Here is a 24,019-nt window from a genome sequence, read left to right as displayed (position 1 = left end):
ACAAATACTTCCTTAAACGTAACCCAGGCTACGACTACTTTTTGTCATGTCACTATGTGTCATAATGGTAAGACAAGTACGTCGAAATGAAAAATTCTGTTTCACTAAACGCACATAACTAATTCTATAACTGTGAGCCACAGAAAAACGTCTTATACTGTCTCAGAAGTTCTAATAATAATAAGTTTGCTCTTCCCAAGTGTGAATTGCACAATTCATTTCTTCTACAAGATCCAAATGGCTACTACCAAAAAAAAAACGTGAGTGATATGAACCAATGGAAAGCTTTCGCAAATTTGTCTATGTTGAATGCCTTCTTGGCTGCGTAATTCTTCATAATTAATTTGATGACCACAATCACTTTCACAAATGATTTTATATCGCTCCCTTCGTTTGCCCTCAACATATTTCCAACTTAACTCACATAGTATATCTATTATCTTTTGTTCTTACGCCCACTTGATACATTTTTCATATATTTTTTACATTCAACTTCATTGTTTTTTTTTGTGAGTGAATCCGCTATCTCGCGACCCAATTTTGGTTCTAATTTTGAGGTAATCAAACGTTCCAAATCCTTTTCAATCTTGAAACAATAGATGTGTATTTTTATTAAAAAAGATCGCTTTAGCGTCAATAATTAATTAAAATAAGCTCTATAATATGTAATATTAAACCTTTAATATTTAATACGTGATAGAGGGTGCGGCAGTCAATCCCGCATTTTTGAAATGGTTGAGAAAAATAAAACAGATGCATATTTCAAAATTTAATTGTTATAATCTTCGAGATCTTCAGCTGTAGTCAGTCGATTTTCATACACTTCACTTTTCAGAAATCTCCATAAGAAACAATCACATGATGTGAGATCGGGTGAACCGGGAAGCAAAGGAATCGATCCGTTTCGAGATATCATAAGATTCGAGAATATCTTATTAACAATATACATGCTGAAGAAGTTGAAGAATGACCTTAACTTTTCCGAGTACTGCTCTGGGTTCACGGTAACAGACTGCCCCTTTCATTTTCGAAAAAAATGGGCTCTGATTCCCCATGAGAACATGGCATACCAAACTGTTAACATTGCTAAGTGGAGAGGTTGTTGATGAGGGTTTTGACTACTACAGTACTTGAAGCTCCTTATTTTCTTCAACTATGCCCAAAAACGCAGAATTGACAACTTGAGTTTTGTAAGGATAATGGTGCAAATCGGACCTCAAGATCTTTCGGATAGACCTGTCGGAAATTCCAAGAGCGACAACCTCCCGATTTCGAACGCATCTCATAACTCCCCTTCTTTTGCTCGTTGTTTCATCGAAATTTTCGAAATATGTCACCCACAACTTTATTTTATTCACACTATATGCACTGATTGATTGTGATTAACTACCGGTTTGGTAAAACGCTTTCACAGCAAACGCTGTGTCGTTTTGACCACTTTTCCATGGCGAATGAAATACTTGGAGTTGAGGAACATAACAGTTACCTTGAAAATACGCCCTGCCTCTTTATTTCTACAATCGTTAGAGAAAATAAAATATCACCAGCAGTAAAAGGGACCGAGCCGAGAAGTGAAAGTCAATTCACCACACCGTTTTCTTCAAAGCCTGAAGACCAAAGAACGAACGACGTTGTTGTCAGTAGATTTATTTTTCGAATCCCCTGCTGAAATCCGTGCAGTTCCAGCAGATTGGTACAACGAAGATACAGGTAGCAGCCTTCATCATCGTTATCAAATTTCGAACAGCCAACTGCCTAGTCACAGCAGAACCTACCACGAAGCAAGAGTAAAGTTAGGTCAGTGGTTGTGTATGAAAGGAGCAGCCGAAGACCAAACCCCAAGTGAGAGTCCGAGGTATGTTAGTAGTTGTTATATACAGACTTACTGTTATTAACTGTTGAACTTATAAAATTCGTGAAAACTGCCATTTAGGGAGCTGTGTTTTCACGTTCTTTCACTTTTCAGGAATCTCCTTAGTAAAAATCACATGGTGTGAGATCGGGAAGCCAAGGAATCACTCCATAATAATATACATGCTGTCACAGGCTTAGTGGTTTTGTCTTGTTGTGATAAAGTTTGATCATTCACTATGAAGTGGAAGAATGACCTTAACATTTCCCAGTATCGCTCTGAGTTCACGGTAACAGACTGCCCCCTTTCATTTTCGAAAAAAATTGGGCCTATGATTCCCCATGAGAACATGGCACACCAAACTGTTGTGAACCAAATCAAACTGTGTGAACAACCTCTTCTTTTTCTTTAACTATGCCCAAAAACGTTTCGCAGAATTGCCGGTGGGCAGCGAAGGTCAGTAAAGGTAGATCAGTGGTTGTGTATGAGAGGAGCAACCAAAGACAGAACCACAAGTGAGAACCCGAGGTATATAGACTTACTGTTAGTGGAAACTGCCACTCAGGGATCTGAGTTTTCACTACCCTGTGGTGGTCAGGTTATTACCTGACGTGTTAACGAAAACGATGATCCAAGATCTAAGAATCGCAGCGCTTACCGTAGAGCTTCGAATCTCCGAGAGCTATGCTAGCACGTCCGCTTTTTGCTCGCACCTTCTTCCGTTTTAGACTCTCCGAAAGCTTCGTTAGGAACTCCATCGGTAAATAACCAGGTTACCAATCCAGGAAAGCAAGTGAAATCTGTTTATTTCAGCTTTTTGTAATCACTATCGTGACCTCTGCAGTGTTTTATTTCTTCACTGACGCTACCTGGAGCAAGTGTAGTATATCATGATAAAAACTGGGGCCAGAGGTAACCTGAACTTTGGTGTAAAACCGGAAAGTGGTCATGAAAAAACAATGAACAATGTTAGCATACATTGAAGCTTTTTCATGTCATAATGTCAAAAATTAGTTACTGATCCGTTCGAGGTATTTTGGCTGGACGCTTCGTCAGGCGTTAATAACGAAGTAGTCTGATAATATTTATACAGAATAAAATTGTTTGTGAAACTTTTTTGTTTGGATAGGAGATTAATTCATTAAACAGTATTTGTACTATGACTAGAATTATTGTATTTAGCAATATTATCAATAAATTTTCTATCGATTAAAATCTAAATTTAATTTATTTAAGTAACGTATTGAGAGGAAATAACGTTGAAAAATACGTTTTTGAATGTTTAATAAGCGTATTACGATTTGTGTGGAATTAACCCAGATTTTTCTTCAATATACAGTTTGGGCAACAGAAAACATTCCACCCCAATATCGGCGATTAGATTTTATCTGAAATACGTCCATTTTTATTCTTAGGAGGACACATTTTTATGGTAGGCATTTATCATTTGTCAACCCCTTCCCTTCTACTTATCGAACCCGTATTTGTGCTATATCATCAGTAAAACATTTAGATGGAGAATTCTATAATAATTGACAGAGATTTAATATTCATAGTTTGCTTATGTGTCATTTTTTCTGTAATATCTAAAGTAAAATGAAAAATACTCCAAATAATTGGTAATTTATATAAAGACTGTTTGTTTAACGTCCTCGTTAGTTAATAAATTCAGGTATTTTCTAAATACTTTCAAATTGCAAAACGAGTTAATATCATTTTTAAATTTTTTAATATCGGAGTTTCATCCCTAAAAGGGTGCAAATCCCAAATCATTTCATCTTTCAGGGAACGAAAACTTTCTTCTTGTACCAATTTCCACACAAGATTCTCATCAGCAGAAACTCATCAACTCTGAGGTCCCCTCCTTTTTAATCTACCCGTTCCTTTTATTGCCACAGCTGTGGTGGGAAAAGGGTTCATCAAAGCTCTTGATAGTTGGACAATTGAAGTACCCGATTATAATGATGAGAAGTTGAAAACGTTTACGCTTAATGACGTATGGTATGTGTTATGTCGGACTGAGTTTCTGTTCTTGCTGCTCACGATCCGAATAGCAAGTTTCAATGAACTTCCACTAAATGTCAGTCAGTATCTATGGGCAGACGATCTTTAGAGGTACCCGTGACGCGGAACTCGTCATCGTGCCTCCTTTCACCATGTACAGCCCGCAAAAGTCTACAATATGGTGACTGAAGACATCGAAGAGTCTTTGCGTAAAGTATTAGCGGAAGCTCGTACCCTTTGCCATCGCGTTAAAGAGTTTCTCAGTGATGATTGTGGTGAATTTGACAACTAACGCCATTTGACCTCAGGTTTGGTCATAAGTCGAGAAACAAACATTTTCGCATTGTGAATTCTGAATGCTACGTCCATCTTCGTGCACAGAAGAGGTACAAAATGGATGCGAAAACGATAGTTGAATACTTGGTTAGATATGACGGTGATAAACGCTATCGAATTTCTGTTCATGATAAGAGAGACGACGTTGTCTGACCTGATGCCATGAAAATGACGAGCATAACCCTTTGGACTCAGAATCAGATGATTCTAGTCATTAGTTAAATGACGACTCAGACGCATTCACTGACCGTGATGTTTACTTCAGGAACCGCAGTGTTACATCGACAACAACATAAATAAAAGTTAGAACATGGAAGATAAATTGACAAGAAAAACCACAACAGAAAATACTAATATGACGGGTTAAAAAAATGTACTTGTGACTTTCAATAATCGTAGAAATATCACAAGCAATTCCGACTAAGGAAGACATAATTCTGAAAAGTACACCAACGATTGTGTACTAGAAATGTTTGAAAAAGTCAGAGAAAACAGTCGCAAAAGACGAATCATTCACCACCACGGCGGTGAAAGCTCTCGCATAACAGTTCGAATTGATTAATTGATTAATTATCCGTCGTACTTTGGCCCCCGATAATATCTCCATTATTCCCGCAGATAGGACGAGGACTGTTCCTGGTTTATGTAAATTCTTTGGCAGTTCCATTGCTACATGGGAGGATAAGATTGTATGAAGATGATACGTTACTAACATACTTCTCACAAACAGCTGAAGAAACAAAAAGATGTATCGAGAGGGATCTGCAAATAGTCTCAGGTTAAACGGACATTAAATATACAGAAATCGCAATATAACATTTTAGCAAATCCAAATACATCAATCCCACTAGCAAGAACTAAGCAGGTTAAGTATCTGGGCCTTCTTTAGAATACAAATTTTCATGGGAAGCATAAATAGACAGTATCTGCAGGAAGATAGCACCGGCAGTTGGAATGCTTGGGAGAACGTCCACTATTTTGTCTTCCAAACACTTACTAACATTATACTATCCATTTATCCGTTCCCACCTCTCTTACCTGACACTAGTGTGAGGGAATGCTGCTGCCACACATCTTCATCCATTAAAACTTCCAAACAAGTCTTTGGTTTGCCTCATCTTCATCCTACATCGGACTTATACCTTCCAAACGGAATTTTAAATGTGAAATATGTACAGCAAGCAGCCAACTTCATACACAGATGTCAAAGGAGAGAGGTGGACTCCACAATCTCCTTTAATGTGGTTAGAGATATTCACCATCAGAGTGTCAGATCAACAGACCATCTACTACAACTACAATGAGCCAAAAGTCGATTGCATTTCAAGGACTAAGGTACTACAATCAGCTGCCAAGAAAGACTAGAACTCTTAGTGTGGTTTAAAGTGGAGCTTCGGAAGCTGATTCAGCAAAACTTTTAAAAGCTTGTCATAAGAGGTGTCCTCTACACTTTGATTGATTAAAAATGCCTTAACCAACGTCTTATTTAATTTCTCTTTAACGTCCCATATGGCACTATATGCTAACAAATTATGGATATTTTCGTTTTTGTAAATTTTTGTTTCAATAATAAAGGATTATTATTATTAGATCAACGATAAATTGCGAGGTCAACACCTGAAGAAGCGTTTGATGCGTTCAAATCAAATGTTTTGGAGGTATCTCAATGCTTCTGCAATTGGTTCAAACGCACGCAAAAGCGAATTCGTTTTTTCATTTGTTTATTTCAAAACTTAAGTAGCAGCTCTCGTAATACGTCAAGTTGTCAACTTGACATATGTCAACTATTCTTCATTTTTATTACATTTTCAACTTTATTGTTATATTTCAATTAAAAACCGTATACAGAGTTTGTAATGAAATATATACCTAATTATTTTCATAGTCATACATTCAACGTTAAATTGCGCTCAACTTAACTCCGATTTGGGAATTTATTCGTTGTATGATATGAAACGACATATGATTCCAAATTTTACGAGCAATTCAACACACCAAATAACATAATTTTCTATTATTGTGCGGCTTCCATTCGCGGGGATTATTTACTACAATTTAGAATCCGGGAAATGATTATTTTGGCCAACGCAGCTCGATGTTGTCTTTAAAATCTCTCTTTCTCTCTTTTTTGATTTGTTTATTTGAGGCAAAGAAAAAATATGATCGAATTATTTAGATTGTTCCGTTGGTTCGCACGGCGGTAGTTTGGTTCGAAGTAAATAAAACAACAAAAATATACTCACATGAAATTTAATATCTATATCGGAAAAATTACGACATTGGCCCAGAAGCCGTCCAGAAACTTTCACAAAACTCCGCTCATTCCGACCGAGGAGCGTGGCAAATCATCGAGAAACGACGCAAAGTTTGAACCCCCAAAACTCTATCGTTGGCTTCGCCCGTATTGGGTCGTATAAGCGTTTTTACTATCATGAAACCCATCCCATTCGAATCAATGAGAAATAATTGATGTGAACTTATTTAATCTGTATACAGTATAGTGCAAATGAAAGTAACAAATTCGGTATTTAGTAAACCAGTGACTTCGAGAAAAAATATTGAAACGCGTCTATTCTTCCTTATACCTTATTTATATATACCACCAATGGTATTGAAGAAATGCGCAGCTGAACTAACAAATCCTCAATGCGAGCTCTTTCTTTACTCTTTCTCTACCATATATACCTATTCCCTGCAGATTGGAAACTTGCTCGGGTTCAACCAGTACCAAAAGAGAGAAATAAAGATTGTTACCAACAGCTACCGTTTGATTGATTTATTCCCAACCATTGCCAAGGTCATGTAGAAAGTCGTTAACCAGCAAATCATGAGATATCTTAAGTCTACTAACATCGTCAATACATCTTTCGTAAACAAAGATCAACCGGGGACCTCCTGGCCTATGTCACCAATGTAGGGAGTGAAACCATACAGAAATATTGGAAATCCATAGCAATCGCACTGGACATATCGATGGCTTTTGATACTCCAATCTTCTGAAATAATTAAGATTTGTGGTTCCCACTTATCGACTTGCTTAGTAGCTTTCTCAATGACCGATCCATCCAAGACATACCTCATAAAGGTTTGAGGTCAAAACTGGGTTTTCCCAGCGATGTATCTTGTCACTTAACATCTTCCTCCTGCGGATCAACGATCTACTCAATAAAACTGCAAATCCGATCTATAGCTTCGCCGATAATAGCAGTCGTTCAAATCAGCCACCTCAATAAACTCGGTTAACAACCAAATCCGTAGCCAGCATCACTACTGATCTTGAGTAATCAATCTGAATGAGTTCAATGCAGCAAAGATCCAGACTGTTGCTTTTACATCACCGAAAATTCGCTTGGGTGATAAAGTTGGAATCAATATGTCTTCTCATAGTCACGTGGTCGAATTAGCTAATGCAGCTTCACAAAAACTAGGGGCAACTTTTAAGATCAAAAAGCTATATACAGCTTCTAATCCTAGATTAGTCTATATTTGGATCATTGGATCCAGAGTGACCAGAAACTTGGGACAGCTTAGAACATAGTATAAAGGTCGCTGACCTGAGTCTGTTTTTACCGATACTACCACGCAGACACTCTTCCGAGCTGTGTAACAAAATACTACCTAGAGCAATTTTGCAAGACTTACTTGACATGTAGACGTGGCTCAGGAATACCGAGTTCGCCTGCAGGCGCCCAGAATTTCAATTTATCCTTCGGAGAGGTGATAGCTTGTGAAATCTGCTACCAAGGCACGTCTTTTCCGAAAACTACAACCTACAGAAGCGTAAGATAAATCGTTTACCCTCTCGTGTTTGCTTTTTTTCATAAAAAAAAAACTTTTAGAACGTAGCTGATATAAGAGTAGACTATAAATATAACATTTTTGATCACTTTCGTATAGCTTCGGGATCTCCAAAATATTTATCATAAGTTTTCACCATTTTTTTTAAATATTTTTCATTTTATTTTATTCATAATTTAGAGTTTTTCTAAATTTTTAAATGAAACACCCTGTAACTTAACAAGGAACCATATTTTCTTTCAAATAAAACATGAATATTACAAATTTTGTTTTTTACAATTGAAATTCTCCATGCTGTACTAATTTGTAACACCCCATTATACTTTTTTGGGGTGAAAACGTTATATGACGAAAAAAAATCACATTATTAGTTATAATTTGTAAAAACAATTGAGAAATCGACCCATTCCAAGAATGTGTATATTCTTTTTTATTTAGATGCACTGTATATATAATTATATACACAATATCCGATAAATAATTAAATAGATATTTTTGGGACAACCGGTATTATAAAAAATAGAACCGCTCGGTGGAGAGTGTGTTTGTCGATTGTTATTAAGTCGGAAATTATGATAATCATTGTAGATAAAAAATTTGACAAATGTCATCCTGTAAATACAGGTGACTCCCGAGTATAATTTAAAAAAAAATACAAAGCAAAAGTTTGTATAGATTTTTATTTAGTTACTAATGACGTTTATGAATGAACCAGTAGGTGGTTTATTCAAAGTGAAAAAAGTTTCCAACAAATTTTAATAAACCCCTTTGTGAAAAAAACATTCATAATGAAATAAACTTGAAAGATGTCAGTATTCGTTGGTAACGCATATTTCATTCGATAATTCATCACAGTATTCCACTGATAGGGAGGAAAATTTCCAGTTTTCCGGTTCCCCTAATTACTAGTACATTCAAATTCCATTGGTTTTCCGGAAAGACATTAATTTCTGTCATCCCAAGACAAGTCCATATCAAATCACAACACACAGAAACCCCTCTAGTGAAAACGGCAACGAAATATATCAAAATGAATTAAAATAGAATTTGAGACGGTTAATATAATATATATAAAGCGAAAAGCCTATTAAATTTTCGAAAGTAATTTCGTTAGATTCGAGTACGTACAAACAATATATTTGAAATTAAATTATACTAATTTTAGGTTACTGTAAAATAAATACATACATTTTCAAGTCTTTCATTCCCAAAAATTTTTATTTCCGAATCAATTTTTGAACTATTTATACTGATGACATGATCTCACAAAAGTACTAAACCCTACCTTCATAAACTTTTATTTTAATATAAAAACCAATATAAGTTCAGCTATTTCTTATAACGAGTGATTTTTTTGCTGGTATCTTTTTGGCAACACTGTTTTTGACAGATCACGCGTCAATCCTGTCTTGTGTCATTGTCAAACTTGTTTAGTTTGGTTTATAATTTAATCATGAATCGACGAACGAACAACGCTTGCAAATTATTGAATTTATGGGCAGTTTTGTCAGCCTACCGAGAGAACTATTCGGAAGTTTGTGATTAAATTTCGAACCCAGTTTACACTATTGGACGTACGTAGCAATTGGGCCTCTACATGGAAAATTTTGCGAAAGGATTTGGGTGTAAAACCTTAAAGATACGACTGGTGCAAGAATTGAACCCACACGATCTCCCACCACATCTAACATTGGTGAATGAGCGCTGGAAAAGTTGGAGGGAGATCCACTTTTTTATCTAAAAGTTGTATTCACCGACGAAGCTCATTTCTGGGTGAATGGATACGTCAACAAGCAAAATTGCCGCATCTGCAGTGAATACCAGCCAGAAGATTTGCAAAAGCTACCAATGAATCCTGAAAAAGTCACTGTTTGGTGTGGATTATGGGCCGGTGGCATCATCTTCAAAAGCGACGATGGCCGAAACGTTATTGTTAATGGCGAGCGCTACCGTGTAATGATTGATAATTTTTCTTGCCAAAAATGGAAGAATTGGACTTACCTAGTATGTGGTTTCAACAATAGCCTTCGGTAAACAGTTCATCTCACATTTGGGGCTCGTCAATTGGCCGCCTAGATCGTATGAATTAAAGGCTTTGGACTATTTCTTGTGGGTCCATGTTAAGTCTAATGTTTACAAGAATAAACCAGCAACGATTAACGCACTGGAAGCCAATATTGAAGCATTTATTCGTGAAATACCGGCCGATATGTTGGAGAGAGTGTGCCAAAATTGGATCTTGCGCATGGGATATCTAAAGCGGAGCCGCGTCCAACATTTGCATAAAATCATCTTCAAACATCAAATTATACTGATCGTTCTATCGATTCCAATAAAGATTTTATCAATTTTATCAAATTTTTTTTTCAAAATCAAATCCTATACCTCTTAAAAAATCACTGATTAAATCCAAATCAGATTTGGAATCAGAACTGTTGCAATCAATATTCACAATGAGTGGTTCCTTCATTTCATTAGTAATATTATCCATCTTTCACATTTTCTCTTCTTCTTTAATCGTGTGATTAACTGCCTATTCCCAGACTTCACGTTATTCTCAGCCTCCAAAAACAACAACAACAAACAAGAAAAACTAGCGTCGTCTGCAAATAGATAAATTTTACCACCGATAGATAGGCGATGTCGTTTATAAACAGAAAAAGCAAAATAGGGCCTAGTCCTGAGCCTTGGGGCACTCAAAATTCGATTGGCTTGCAAGAAGACATCGTTATATCAACCTTTATAAGCTGACTTTTGTTGGTAAGGTATGACTTAAACCATGCGAGAGGTGTTCCCCTGAAGGCGTTAGAAAAATCACAAAAAATTGTTGCAGTGGAGTGATGGCTGTTTAGGCTAGAGTAGAAATTATTTACAAGAGAAAACCCAAATTGATGGTTAGTAAGTATTTAATATTTAAACAGAAATGATACTAGCCTCTTTTGGACCAATCTTCCTATGATTTCAGATAACATGGGAAGGAGTGCAATTGGGCGATAAATCAAAGCTTGATGTATAAATCAACACACCACACGTTAAGAAAACCAGTTTAAATAAAATAGAAAGAAGAAAAACATTACAGTATGTATTCTTACTTGGAGAACTATAAATATCAAAGAGTTTCGACTACAAATCTGGCTACAAACTAAAAAAACATGTAGAATCGCACCTTAAACTGAAAGGTAAAAAATTCTTCACCGCAGATGACGAAGTCGCCGTCTTCAACAACAGCCTATAAACTGTTTTACTCCAGCTAACAACTTGAATTTCCTAAAGGATTTTGCCAATGAAGATCTAACTCTTTACCCAACATATGACGCGGAGCTCCCACAGAATTACCAACCCAAATGAGAACATAACACTTCAAGCACCCTTCTCTATAGAGGTAATTCAATCTGCTGGCTAAGCTGGGAGAAAAAAAAAATTCTATTTCTGGACGGAACGGAGTGTCTATACAGGGATTAAAAAGCTGGTCTGAGATAACTTTTCCTCAGCTCTGCGGCGGACTCTTCTAATTCTGAATATTATCGCTCCTTATCGCCCATAGGGCATATAGAGGTGTTTGAAAAAAGACTGTTCCCAACAGCTACTGTTCGATTTATTTATTCCCACTCGAGTGGCGACACAACAAGCAGGTGTCTGCCCTCCCTTTCTTTATTTACCATCTGAGTCAAGTTCATTTTATCGGTTAGTTGCCAGAAGTCTGCAGACCTGTTCAGTACTGTTTTACATACATATTTCGAGTAGTGTTATCGTTTTAAAAATTTACGGTGGTGGAAGTGATTGTTACTTTACAAGAGAAAGGTTGTAAGTGTAATAATGGCTGTAAGTACGAGGAGAAAACGTATTGTGTGCACAATTGAACAGAAACTAAGTGTTTTACAAAGACTGGACAAAGGTGAGTCAGTTGCTAAATTAGCCTCTGAAAGGGGTGTTGGTGTAACAACCATTAAAGACTGGAAAAAAACCGAAAAGATCTTGAAGCTTATTCAATAAAGGTAGAAAATTCGATAAAAACTAGAAAACTAGTAAAGAAATTCCACTTTTAAGACCCATCGTAAAAGAAAAAACAATTCAGTTGCACAAAAAATTTGGCTGTGAAGAACTGAGTTTGCAGCAAGTGAAGGTTGGCTTTGGCGATGGAAAAATCGTCACGGCGTTAGACAAGTTGTTATTTGGGGAGAAAAACTTTCAGCCGATGATGATGCTGCTAAAAAGCTCGTTGAAAAGTTCGAGAAATTTGTGTCTGCTTGTAGCAGAACAACTCTTCAATATTGATGAGTCAGGACTAAATTATAAAATGCTCCCATAAAAACTCTTGCTTCAGTGAATGAAACTGTATAAGGAACAAAACTGAAAAAAGACCTTTGCCACATGTAGCAATGCCAGTGGTGATCTCAAAATGCCGTTTTTTGTTGTCGCCAAGTCTAAAAAGCCTAGGGCTTTTAAAAACATTAACATATCAGCTTTAAAGTTTATTATCAAGCTCGAAAATCCGCTTGGATGGATTGTAGTTTGTTTAAAACATGGTTTTTTGACAAATTTGTATCGGCATTGGAAAAGTATTTGAAGTTAAAAAATCTGCCAATTCATGCCGTTTTGTTGTTGAACAATGCCCCAAGTCACTCATCTGAGTTTGAACTTCAACTTGGTGATATTAAAGCTATGTTTTTGTCCCCCCATGTGACTCCATTGGTACCACCTATGGACCAGGGTGTTATCGATTCTTTCAAATGAATCTACAGGAGAAAATATGTCAGTGCTCTGTTAGAGAAAACAGAAGAGAGTTGTGATCTTTTTGAAGCAATCAAAAGCCTAAACATTAAAGTTTCAATTTACTTAGCTGCTCAAGCTTGGAAAGAAGTCAAGAAAATCACTCTACAAAAATCATGGAAGAAGGTTTATCCCGGTCTATCCAAGACACCAGAAACTCCAGACATTACCGAGTCAGACACGGTGAATTAGTCCGTGATCTGACATCCATTCTTCTGACGTAGACGAATAGCTAGCTGATGTGGACGTTACCAGCCTTACAAATGAAGATATTGATGATGAGCAGTTCATTGACCTCATCTTGCAACAAGCTTCTGCTTAAGAAGAAAAAGAGAAAAACGAAAAGATCAGACACTCTGCAGCAAAGGATGCCTTCGAGAGTGCCCTAAAGTACTTGGAGCAACAACCACAGCTACAGCCATGGACATTATGCGTGCAAAGAAGTGACGTGATGCTGCATCCAAATCAAGGTTTAAGGAATTGAAACAAAAAAACATTTCTGATTTTTTAAAGTAGTTTTATCATCATTTTAACATGTTTCATTGTTTACTTACACACGTTTTTATTCTTGCATCCTTGTTTGTTTTAGTGCACTGTATAGTCCTTTGGTTGTACATACATAGTATTTTTTATTTAATACATACATCGTACAAATGGCTTAATTCATTATCCGACATTTTTAGCGTTCCGACCGTCATCTGGTCCCTTTGGTGACGGATAATCGAGGTGCTACTGTATATTAGTTCTTATCTTATACAATAATAATTTTAAAATTAGATATATTTAGATATTTCAATATATTTAATCATAATCACATAATTGTAATAATAATTAAATAATAAATAATTGAAGACGATAACTTAATGGGGTTAAAGTTGACAATCTATAAAACTGATAAAAATATGAAATACAGACAATTTGTAGTAATGATAAAGTAAATGAGGTTTTGATTTTATTCTTATTTTGATATTCATGTTGTAGGTATTGATTAATATAATTTCGTCAATTTTCAAGTTCAAGTCATATTTTGATAAAGAATGAAATAAGTCAAATTTATAACTGTCATTTTAAGTTGATTTTTCATCAAAAGATACAAAAAATCATTACAAAAATTGTCCAGTGCATTTAAATCAAGATACCACCGAAATTAAACTAACGGAAGAGGAACAAACGATATTTTATGATGCGGAGGTCCAAGCAAATTGGATTGAACACTACGTTAATAGTAAGTTACAAACACCGCAGGGATATAAAAGAAGTCTTTAATAACAATTCAACTGTGACATTCCGATTGACGCAAAGAGAAGAAGAAAAAACGAAATTCCGGTATTCACTCCGAAAACGTTTCAGATTGAAATTTATTAAAAAAAATATATGTTTTGTCGAAGCTGGTGCTTTGCAGATAACAATCCTCTTTGTGGAAAATTCTATCTTTTGATCTTTGTCAATAGATCGTAGACATTGTACAGCACTATTTCGAAACGATATCCGTATATTTCATTCCGGCTTACGTCAATAAAAAAATAATTAGACAATTGAAGAAAAATACGATACAATTCTAATAATACGAGGGTTGTTCTTTTTTCAACCTCCGATCGCACAGTATGATGGCCAGGAATGCAGCAAATGATTGGTTTGCGTGGTAGGCAACCGCGAACCTTCACTCAAACGCCCGCGATTCCAACAGGTCATTTCTAGCGGACAGAAAGGAATAATTCAGTGTAAATTCATTAAAAAATGAGTCAACTGTATGGTAAATGGTGTCGAAAATTTAAAGATGGCCGAACTAACGTTCTTAATGTATGGGATCAAGGAAGCAAGTCTGTCGATATTGTTCAGCGAGTTGACCTAGCGGTTATATAGATACTGAACAGATAGACTACAGAAAAGTTTGCGTCAACTGGATCCCAATAACCGTTGCAATACTGATAAAGAAGATTTTCGAAATCAAGTAATGAGACGAAGATTTTGTATAACACGGCCGAAATGAAACAACAATTGATTCACACAAATTCTCCAACGGGGCCCACAAAATTCAAAAGAACCGCCAACGACCCCTTCAGCAATTTCATCGGGACATTTTCGAATATCCATTATACAGTCTCGACCTAAATGAGAGTGATTTCTTCTTTTCCCTGAACTGAAGGAGTGGCTTAGAGGGCGGCACTTTCAAACTGACGTGGAATTACAAAAAAGTCCCAACTCCCAATCATTGGCGGCTGCATTTTCACTAGCTGGCTACAGTAAAATTGTTTACTGAGAAATGAGGGCGCATTTTTTTTTAATAATTAGTTTTGTTTTTTACTCTAATATCGCATATTATAACTATAACAATAATTCACACAAAAATTAGAAGAGAATCGATGAAACACTTATTAGGTATGAAATTTTTTGAAAGTAATAAATTATTATTGATATTCATAAGCTTTATATATTCATCTGTTTTTATCAAGGTTATATTTTTAAATCAAACCCTACGGGAGTTGCTCTTTTAGTTTTGAGATATGGCAACATGTGAATATACCAAATCTGACACTTCCATCATAAAGTTTTGACGTGTTGTGATGTGATGACTTTCGACGTGGATTAAACTAACAGAAATGTGCCGATGAACTCGCTTCGACTTTTGGTGATGAAGCAACATCTCGAGAGACTGTGTTTCGCTGGTTTCCGAATTCAATTGTGGTCGCACTTCGCTACAGGATGAATCTCGTGGAAGTCGTCAAAAATCGGCTGTTGTGTTTGAAAACATCGATACTCTGCGTAAAATGATCGCAAGTTCTTCATTTGACATTCCATGAAATCACGCTCACCAAAAGCTCGTGTGGATCGGTGTAAGAAAATGCAATACCGATATACCGAAAACCGGGGAAATTCCTCATTTACTTAGAATCGAATGTTCAACGTAGCTAAAAGCTGTCAGTTCGGGACGAAGTGTTTTTTCAGCACGCAGTAGCGGGAATACAAAAAAACTATTTTATTCACACGTTTCCATTAAAAACCTCCTGAAATGAAATTAAAAAAATATATTTTATAATGAGTGTCCCAAAAATTTGTAATTTTTTTTGTTCATATGAATTTAAAATCTACTATCGATACACAAAAATCCACCCAATGACTTTTATTCAAAATTATATTCATCGAAATAGCTTTACTTCAGCAACAGCTCGCAAGTTTAGAAAATTCCATTATCAATAACGATTGGCTAAAATCTAGACCGGTCATTTCAAAGATACGGCTCGCGGGCCGTATCAATAAGGCCCGCGATCGCAATGTGTCAGTCACAGAAAGAAGAATAATGTTTTTTAGAGCTTTTAGACTCCATTCGATTCCTCGGATGTTTTAAATATTCGTAGTCTCAAATCTACGGATGTTTATAAGTAATTTCAAGGACAGAGCCCGTGCCTAGACAAGCGAGAGAGAAAGACAGTATCGCCATCTCTTAGCAACAAGCGGAAATATTCTATTATTGGATAGAATCTTCCACGTGCTTCAAGTCTACACATATAAAACGAGTGCGTAGGCGCGACGTGAGTCAGTTGAGTCGAGAAATCGAAGCAATACGGTTGGAGAAGGATTTTAATTGTACTGCGAAGTAATGATTGTGAAGGATTGTGCATTTGTTTGTGTCGAGTTCCATAATTGTTATGATTTTGCATAATTTCACAAAAATGTAAAGTTGATAGTGAGTGCAGAGTTTTTCAGACTAAATGGAAAATTGCATATTTTTTTTTATAGAATGGAACCACCGTGTTTGATTTGTAAGCGAACAGTCGTTGTTTGTAAAGAGTTTAATTTGAAAAGACGGTATGCTACTAATCATAAGTCAAAATTCGATTGTCATCTTTAAAATTTAAACTTCAAGGTCAACAATCGATGTTTACTAAAGCTAATACAGATAGCGAAGATGCCCTGAAATCAAGTTTTATTATTGCATTAGAAATCGCGAAAAAAAATTTGGGTCTGCAACTGAAGGAGAAAATTTACCTACTTTTCACTGACTGATACTGTTAACAGTAACTTTGAAATAACTGAAGAACTATTAAAGCGCGTTCCATTGGCAGGTACTACAATAGCAAATGATATTTGGTACACACTCAACAAATGTAATCGCAACTATTATCAATGGAAAATTTCCAATATTTCGATTTTTTATAGCAAAAAACAAAACGCAAAATTCGCTACTTTTACTTCAAATGTCATCAGGAATAATTGGCATCCAATCAATTAAAAATGGACCATTTCATAAAACCTATAATTAAAATTGTAAATTTTATAATCCAGATCACCGACAGTTCAGGCAATTTTTATAAGATTTGGACGAAAAGTTTTCTGATGCCCTTCATTTCAAGTTTGTTGGCGAAGTCAAGGAGTAGTTTTAGGAAGATTTTTTGCATTGCGGGACCCTATTAAAGCTTTCATGTTAGAAAAAGGCAAAACAATTGATTATGACAATGACTGGTGGATTGATTGTGCCTTTTTGGTAGATATGAATAAACACTTGACTGATCTGAATATAAAGTTATAGTGTAAAAATATGATTGTCGCCAAAGTTGAGGCTGTGGGAAAATCAGGTAAAACCTCAAACTTCGGACCATTTCCCTCATTTAAAATCATTTGGCACAGTGAACCAAAAAAATTGGATGAATATTTTTAACTTCTGCAAAATTTGAATACGAAATTTAACAATCGTTTTGAAAACTTTTACAAAATGAATGAAATGGAATCCCAAATTTTCTACAATCCATTCAATTTTGAAGATTCACAGGCACCAGTTCATTTGCAAATGGAGTTGATAGATCTTCAATCGAGCAGTATGAGATTACATCTCCAATCAATTCTTAAAATAACTACAACGAATATGATACCTGACATCAATGATCTTGTCAAAAACAAAAGAAGTCAGGTATCTGGATCCTCGAGTCAACATCCATCATTTATAACTTTGATATGATTTTTAACAACCGTATATTATATACTTATATAATTTAATGAATAAAATGTTATAATTCGGTTCATTTTTTTTTATTTTAATTCTGACCCACCTACGAATTCAAAATTTAATATATGGTCCTCTGCAAAATTCAGTTTGACATCTCTGTCCTAGAGTTTCAGAACCATGAAATATGTGTATCCTAGATAGAATTGAATAAATATTTGTCTTGTAATATGAGCAACTAATATGTTTTGTATGTAATTTACAATTACGTTTTGTTCCCGAAAATATGTACTTGCACTGATGTTCGATGGCGACAAGATTATTCGTGTCATATCAAAGACTACCGAATTTCTAATAGACGAATGGGGTGCAAAAAGTGCTCAGTACAAGTCTGTTACCCTGTTTAAACCAAACTCCCTTACAGGCAGGTACATTTTACTCGTCTATTTACGTTTTATAATTTAATATTTAGTTGTAGCAAGTTAACGAGGTCTAATAATGATTTTACAGTTAGAGTTTAGAGTTACAAATAGGATTACAATTATAAAATGTGGTATCTACGCCTATGGTAGATCAAACAAAATGACAACTCTATGATACGCGTTTCGATAACCGAGTTATCATCTTCAGTCACAAAAGGTAAACAATTTCCAATGTTTTCAGTTCTTTTGTTAAACTTCTCGAACTATTTTATAAACCAGGCCTTTCACATTTTGTAAGCGAAATCGTTATATAATACGTTGAAAATTAGTTTTCATCATAACGCGAATGTGATATAGTGACAGGGTAATTTGCACTTTCCTTAACTTTATAGAATTATCGAGCATATTAGCATCACGTAATTTATATAACATCGTTTCACCGTTTTCCTAAATTAATGTTTATTATCTTGACGATGTTATATGAAATATGAGATCCCTACATGAATAAGAGAAACCCTAATTTGTCAATTGACATAAGACAACTGTCAACTTAAGTCTTAAGATAATTCATTGTAGAGAGGATAATGCAATCAGCATAACAGTCAGGGCCTGAAATATCGGGATTTTCAACTTTCTAATGAATTCAGATAAATACAAATGTTTTATAAAAATGTGTCTGGGTTAGTTTCTTTTCGGATTCGAATTTTTCAACACGAAAATTATCCGTTGAGAAGTGGTTTACTAGGATACCGAGGACGCCTCACAGAGTTTGTCACCAACGAAAACATTAAAAAATTTATATAGATCGGAAATCCGTATCGCTTTATGGCTTGGATGGAAGGTGGCTTCAAGGTTTAGCTCGTTTGAATGCACCATCAAATGGCAACAAGAGCAACGACGACTATGGCGCGGTAAACTGGGATCAGCAATACCACTAATGTGCTCACATTGGTGTTTTTGCTATTACATATCAGTTTACTCACAATACAAACTTTGCGGATGGATGGATAAACCATGATACTGTAGACCACGTTATAGACGAATGCCCAACACTAACACGAGCGAGGTTCAAATAAATGGACAAGCCTCAAAGTTTACATAGTGTCGTTAGAAGGTTCAAGCCAAGGAGCTTGATCAGTTTTTCAAAAGACATCCGTTTTTGGTAATTTCAAGTTAAACACGACGGGCCTATCAGAAGGCTTGCGTGCGAAATGATCTCTGTACACCTAGTTATGTAGCTATGAAGTATAGGATGATTTATGCAGTGATAATGCAATAAATTCACAAACGTAGTGAAAGTTAATGACAGCACAGTACAAAATAATATTCATAACTGGTTGAAAAAGGTAAAATGGAAGTTTATAAACCCTTGGTACCTCACCACTGTTTAGTTGAATAGCAAGTATAGTCCAGTGATCACAGCTCCTGAGTTAACATCAAAATTTTGACCGCTAAGCGATATATTTTTGCTTAAATTTTCAAAATTACAAATTTTGCAAATAGCTCGGAATCTATAGCGAATTTCGAATAAAGTGATGGGATCAAAAATGTAGTTCAATAAATTTCCTACAAAAAAGGTTTTCAGTGATTTTTCTCTAAGAGCTGTTATTTCTTTGTAAAATGCACTCAAACTTCAGGGTCGCATCTTACTAAAAAGTTTTTGCGCCACATAAAGTCCCCGGCTGAAGAAGAAACTGCTGTATCTCCTCAAAAACTCAACATTTCGGAACGAAAAAAAGTGCATTTTACTCGTTAGAGTCTCTACTTTTCAACTGCATATGTGAAAACATTCAGACATCCATTTTGTAACTGAGTTGTCGAGGTTCAATTTCCTTCCCAAATAAGTTCGTAAAACCTTGGGTTTTCCATCAAAAATTTGAAAACTCGTCAAGAGCTCCAAAACGACATTTTTTTCTTAAATCTTTTTGCGATTTTAGAGGGATTGGTTTTAACGCATTATACGGGGGAAAACGAAAGCTTACATGATAGAGAATCGGATGAGCACAGTCACCCTCTATATAGATATCCATTACCATAAAGAAACCTCTTTCTACTGAAAGAGTTTCTGCAATGCATCAGTCTCGTCCTCCAACCTCAGATGCAGCCAAATTGCATTGCTTAAGAGTGTATTTCCAGGTTCAACAATGGCTCTCCAATACCAGCTTAGATCTAGTAATTTGTGTACTTGCAAGAAGGCTGGACTGCTATTTAGAAGCCTGTGCCCAAGAATAGTGTTTTTAAGGATTAACCCTGTTCCACACTTAAGTTTAGAGTACTTACAACAAACAAGATTTTAACAGAGGATTTCTTGTATCTTAGAGTTTTTTGTAGGTTAGGAAAAATCATATTTGAGCTTCTTCGAAAATCATTTCCTGCTCGGCATTTTTTTTCAGAAATTTACCTTTAAATTTCAAGTCTTTTTTTAGTTATCCGCAAAAAATGCACCGTTGAAAAAAATCCAGTAACACGCTTTTTGTAAGAGTAATTTTGAGATTAGGAAAAAGTCAAAAGCCTTTTTTGTAGGAAATTTTTTGAACAAAAATTTTCTTTCCTTTCACTTTTTTCTAAATTTCACTTTCACTTCTAACTTTCACTATATCGATAAAGCGATATTTTCATGGGTTTTGTCACTTATTGGGCTGTACTCACTGGACTAGTAGTCGACTTTAACATTTATCATTGAACTAGGAGTAAGAAGTACCGTCTGACGTTGGCTTCTAATAGGATTAACTCGTACGAACGATCTCGCTCGCCAGTGAGATCGTTCGTAGAAGTTAATCCTATTTAGCATAGAATGTTCTAAGGTATAGTATATTCAAATTTCGTTTGGTAAAATATCCTTATTTATAAATCATAAATCGGATTGAATAGTAAATTGTCAATGATTAAAGATGTGATACAGAAAGGTAAAATCCTGATTATAGCAAAACATTCCGCTCTATTTTGTATATAAGCGATTTTAACTGAAAATAACATGGATGTACTCTATTACTGAACCATGAAGTGTATTTCAAAGCCAGTTGAAACAGAATAAATTAAATTTTTATATGCAGAACCACTAAAATTCTCGGGCTAGTCCTGCAAGAACTTTCTGCCTGAACCAGTGTAAATATTAAGTTGCTTTTTTCAACCAATTTTTTCTTTACTGTTCATAAAATTTTGTCGCAATCACCCAAAAAAAAATTCCCTGTAAGTTTGGCCCCTTAATATTAAGTCCTCGACCATGAGTTGTAAAGATTTCCACTAAAAAAATACAGGAACTCCGATTTTTTATTTTTAAATTTCTATAGCTCAGTGGTATTTCATAGCATCGTATCGACGTTTTTTTTATAATTGAAAGCTCTTCAACACTTTCCATTGGGGCCAAGTAGTAACTTGAACCGGCTAGGTAGTACTGGCCTCTAAACTTGATTTTTCCATGAAATTCGTTTTTTTTTCGCATTTATCTCGTAAATGACAAAAGCTACAAGAAATATGGAAAACAAACTTGTCTATAGCACCAAGTCACTAAAATCAATATTTCAGGAGATATTTATTGATAGAATTTTTGTAATTTATTTTCTTTTTAAATGGAAATATGTCTTCTTCATCATCTTCTTCTTCATCGTACGTTAGAACTTAGTCCTGTGTTTGCATCAATGATTGCCTAGTTGCAGCTGTGATGATGAAGACCTGCTTTCATACCATCTTGTAGGTGGTCGTCCTTTCGATGTATTCGGTTTTTCTTCCTTTGCAATATTTGCCAACCTGCCGTCTGGCACTCCGTCCACGTGGTCTCTCTATTCCTTTCGCCGATTTCTCGCCCATCTCACTACGTCCTGGATGTCACATATCTCCCTTATTTCATCATTTCTCTTGTGGTCATTGAGGCTGTCTCCATATCTGATACCCGACGTCACAGGTATTCTACTACTCAGTTTATTTTCCATTCTGATATATGTGTAATTATCGGTGTTCAGGTCTTCGTTTATTTTTATTATGTTGGGGTGGATTTTCCTTATCTTCAGTAGAGTCGTTACATCCCTCAATCGTACCCTATCAAAAGCTTGGTTCAGATCAATGAAGAATATATAGAGTGTCTTATTGCAGTGTCTATCGCAGGCCAGGAAATATGTGAAATATAAAAATTATATTAATAAGTAATTAGACACGTACATTTCACCTTTTTCTTCTTGACACCTATTCAAGTTTCACCTAACATGTTATAAACTACAAAATTTTTTAACCTGTCAATTTATCTACAGAGTATTTCAAAAAAAGGATTAAGCTTTCGTATTCAAGATAACTACTAGACAACTAATATTGTATTGATATTTTATACGAATATGTTTTGGAAGCCGATACATCCAGTGAATTTGTTTTTATACCTGACTCTCATAGAGGGCGCTTGTTACACGGTTCCTACCAAATAGTATTTAACATAACTATTTTTGAAACACTGAAATGTTTATATATACATATAAACATTTTTTTAATATTATAAAATAACGCAATGCCTATTAAAAGTAAACAAAAAGGAAATTCTTAAGACGTTGTTTCAAAATTAATTTAAAAGTTCATTGAAAGAATTTTTTTTTGTTCTTCTCCCACGAGAAATTCTTTTACAGCTGCTAATATTTTTGGTTGTAAATAATGAAAAAATAAACCTTGTATACACTCGGTGTACTGCTTAACCGAAAGTTATTGAAGTGTGTATTTTCTTGTTTTCAAAATTATAGAACGAAAAAATTACCAACAAACACATTTTATTTTGGTTTTGTGATGAAATAAATATTTTTGATAGTCTAACAAGCTAAACATGAAATTAGTCAGCTATAATATCGGTATTTCAACATTCCAATTTGAAAACGAAATAGAAAAGAGAAAAAGAGAAAAAAACAAGGAAAAATTCATAATATCGTCGAGGAAGAGGGGATTATCTTTTTTGAAACACCCTGTATATATATATATATATACGGAATGTCCCACGACCAGTTAAAACTATCTATATAGGGCAAAATATTTCTGGTACAATCATGAAAATTTCAACGTTTGGGTTTTCGGATACGATCTTTTTAACTAAAATATTAGCAAATTTACATAATATTCGTTGTGGAGAACGAGCCATTTTAACGATTTTCGAAAGTATCGACAATTGACTAATGACAGTTAAATAAGTGTCATTTATTGCAAAGCCTACTAGAAGTATACATAAAAAATTAAAAATTGTTAAAAATTACAATAATAATTTAAAACCTCAAGTTGGAATAGGATTAGTAAATACAATTTGATTTGATTTTTTTTACAGACCTTGACAAGATAAAGAAAAATATTTTTTTATTTCTTAGTGCTTGTATCAACGGATCAAAATAAAATTTACACCACACCTGCATCTCTAAAAATTTTCAGAAAACATTTAATATCTCGATAACGGTAAAGTTTAGATATAGAAAAGTATATATGAATTTGCCTTATTTTTTACCCCTGAAGCATTAAAATTGTAAAAACCGGGTGGTTCCTTTTAAAAAAATAAAGAAATTTGATATTTATGAAGTTAAACTTTGAACACTTATTATAGCCACCCTGTATAAAATGAAAAATTTTTCAACATAGATTCAAATACGCCTTACCTTGCTTTAAGTAACCAAAGTCGATCATCTTTGAAAATATTTTAGTTAAAAAGATCGTATCCAAAAACTCAAACGTAGAAATTTTCATGATTTTACTATAAGTATTTTGCCATATACAGATAGTTTCAACTCGTCGTGGGACACCCTGTAGGTATATAAGAGCGGTTTCTTATTGGGAACGTGGCAATAAAACACCAAAGTGTACTAACTTCAATATATTTTCCGAGCTTTCGAATATTTATGAATATATATTAAAATTAGTCTACTTGGTGTTTCATTGCCACGTTAC

General features: G+C 35.0%; 1 protein-coding gene across 6 annotated transcripts in view; it reads right to left on the bottom strand.

Annotated features, from left to right (window-relative positions):
• The window catches only part of LOC130446011 (hemicentin-2-like), a 251,683-nt gene that overhangs the window by 222,196 nt on the left and 5,468 nt on the right, over positions 1-24,019 (bottom strand). For 2 of the 6 annotated variants that reach the window (XM_056781979.1, XM_056781978.1), the window contains exon 2: positions 7,835-7,962. The exons of the other annotated variants lie outside the window; for them this stretch is intronic. The gene's annotated coding sequence lies outside the window, so the exon portion shown is untranslated. The remainder of the gene's footprint in view (positions 1-7,834; positions 7,963-24,019) is intronic. 6 annotated transcript variants of the gene reach the window in all.

The sequence above is a fragment of the Diorhabda sublineata genome, chromosome 6 (assembly GCF_026230105.1).
Source record: "Diorhabda sublineata isolate icDioSubl1.1 chromosome 6, icDioSubl1.1, whole genome shotgun sequence".
NCBI lineage: Eukaryota > Metazoa > Arthropoda > Insecta > Coleoptera > Chrysomelidae > Diorhabda > Diorhabda sublineata.
The sequence above is the reverse complement of the archived record's forward strand: the minus strand, read 5'-3'. Positions and strand labels throughout refer to the sequence as shown.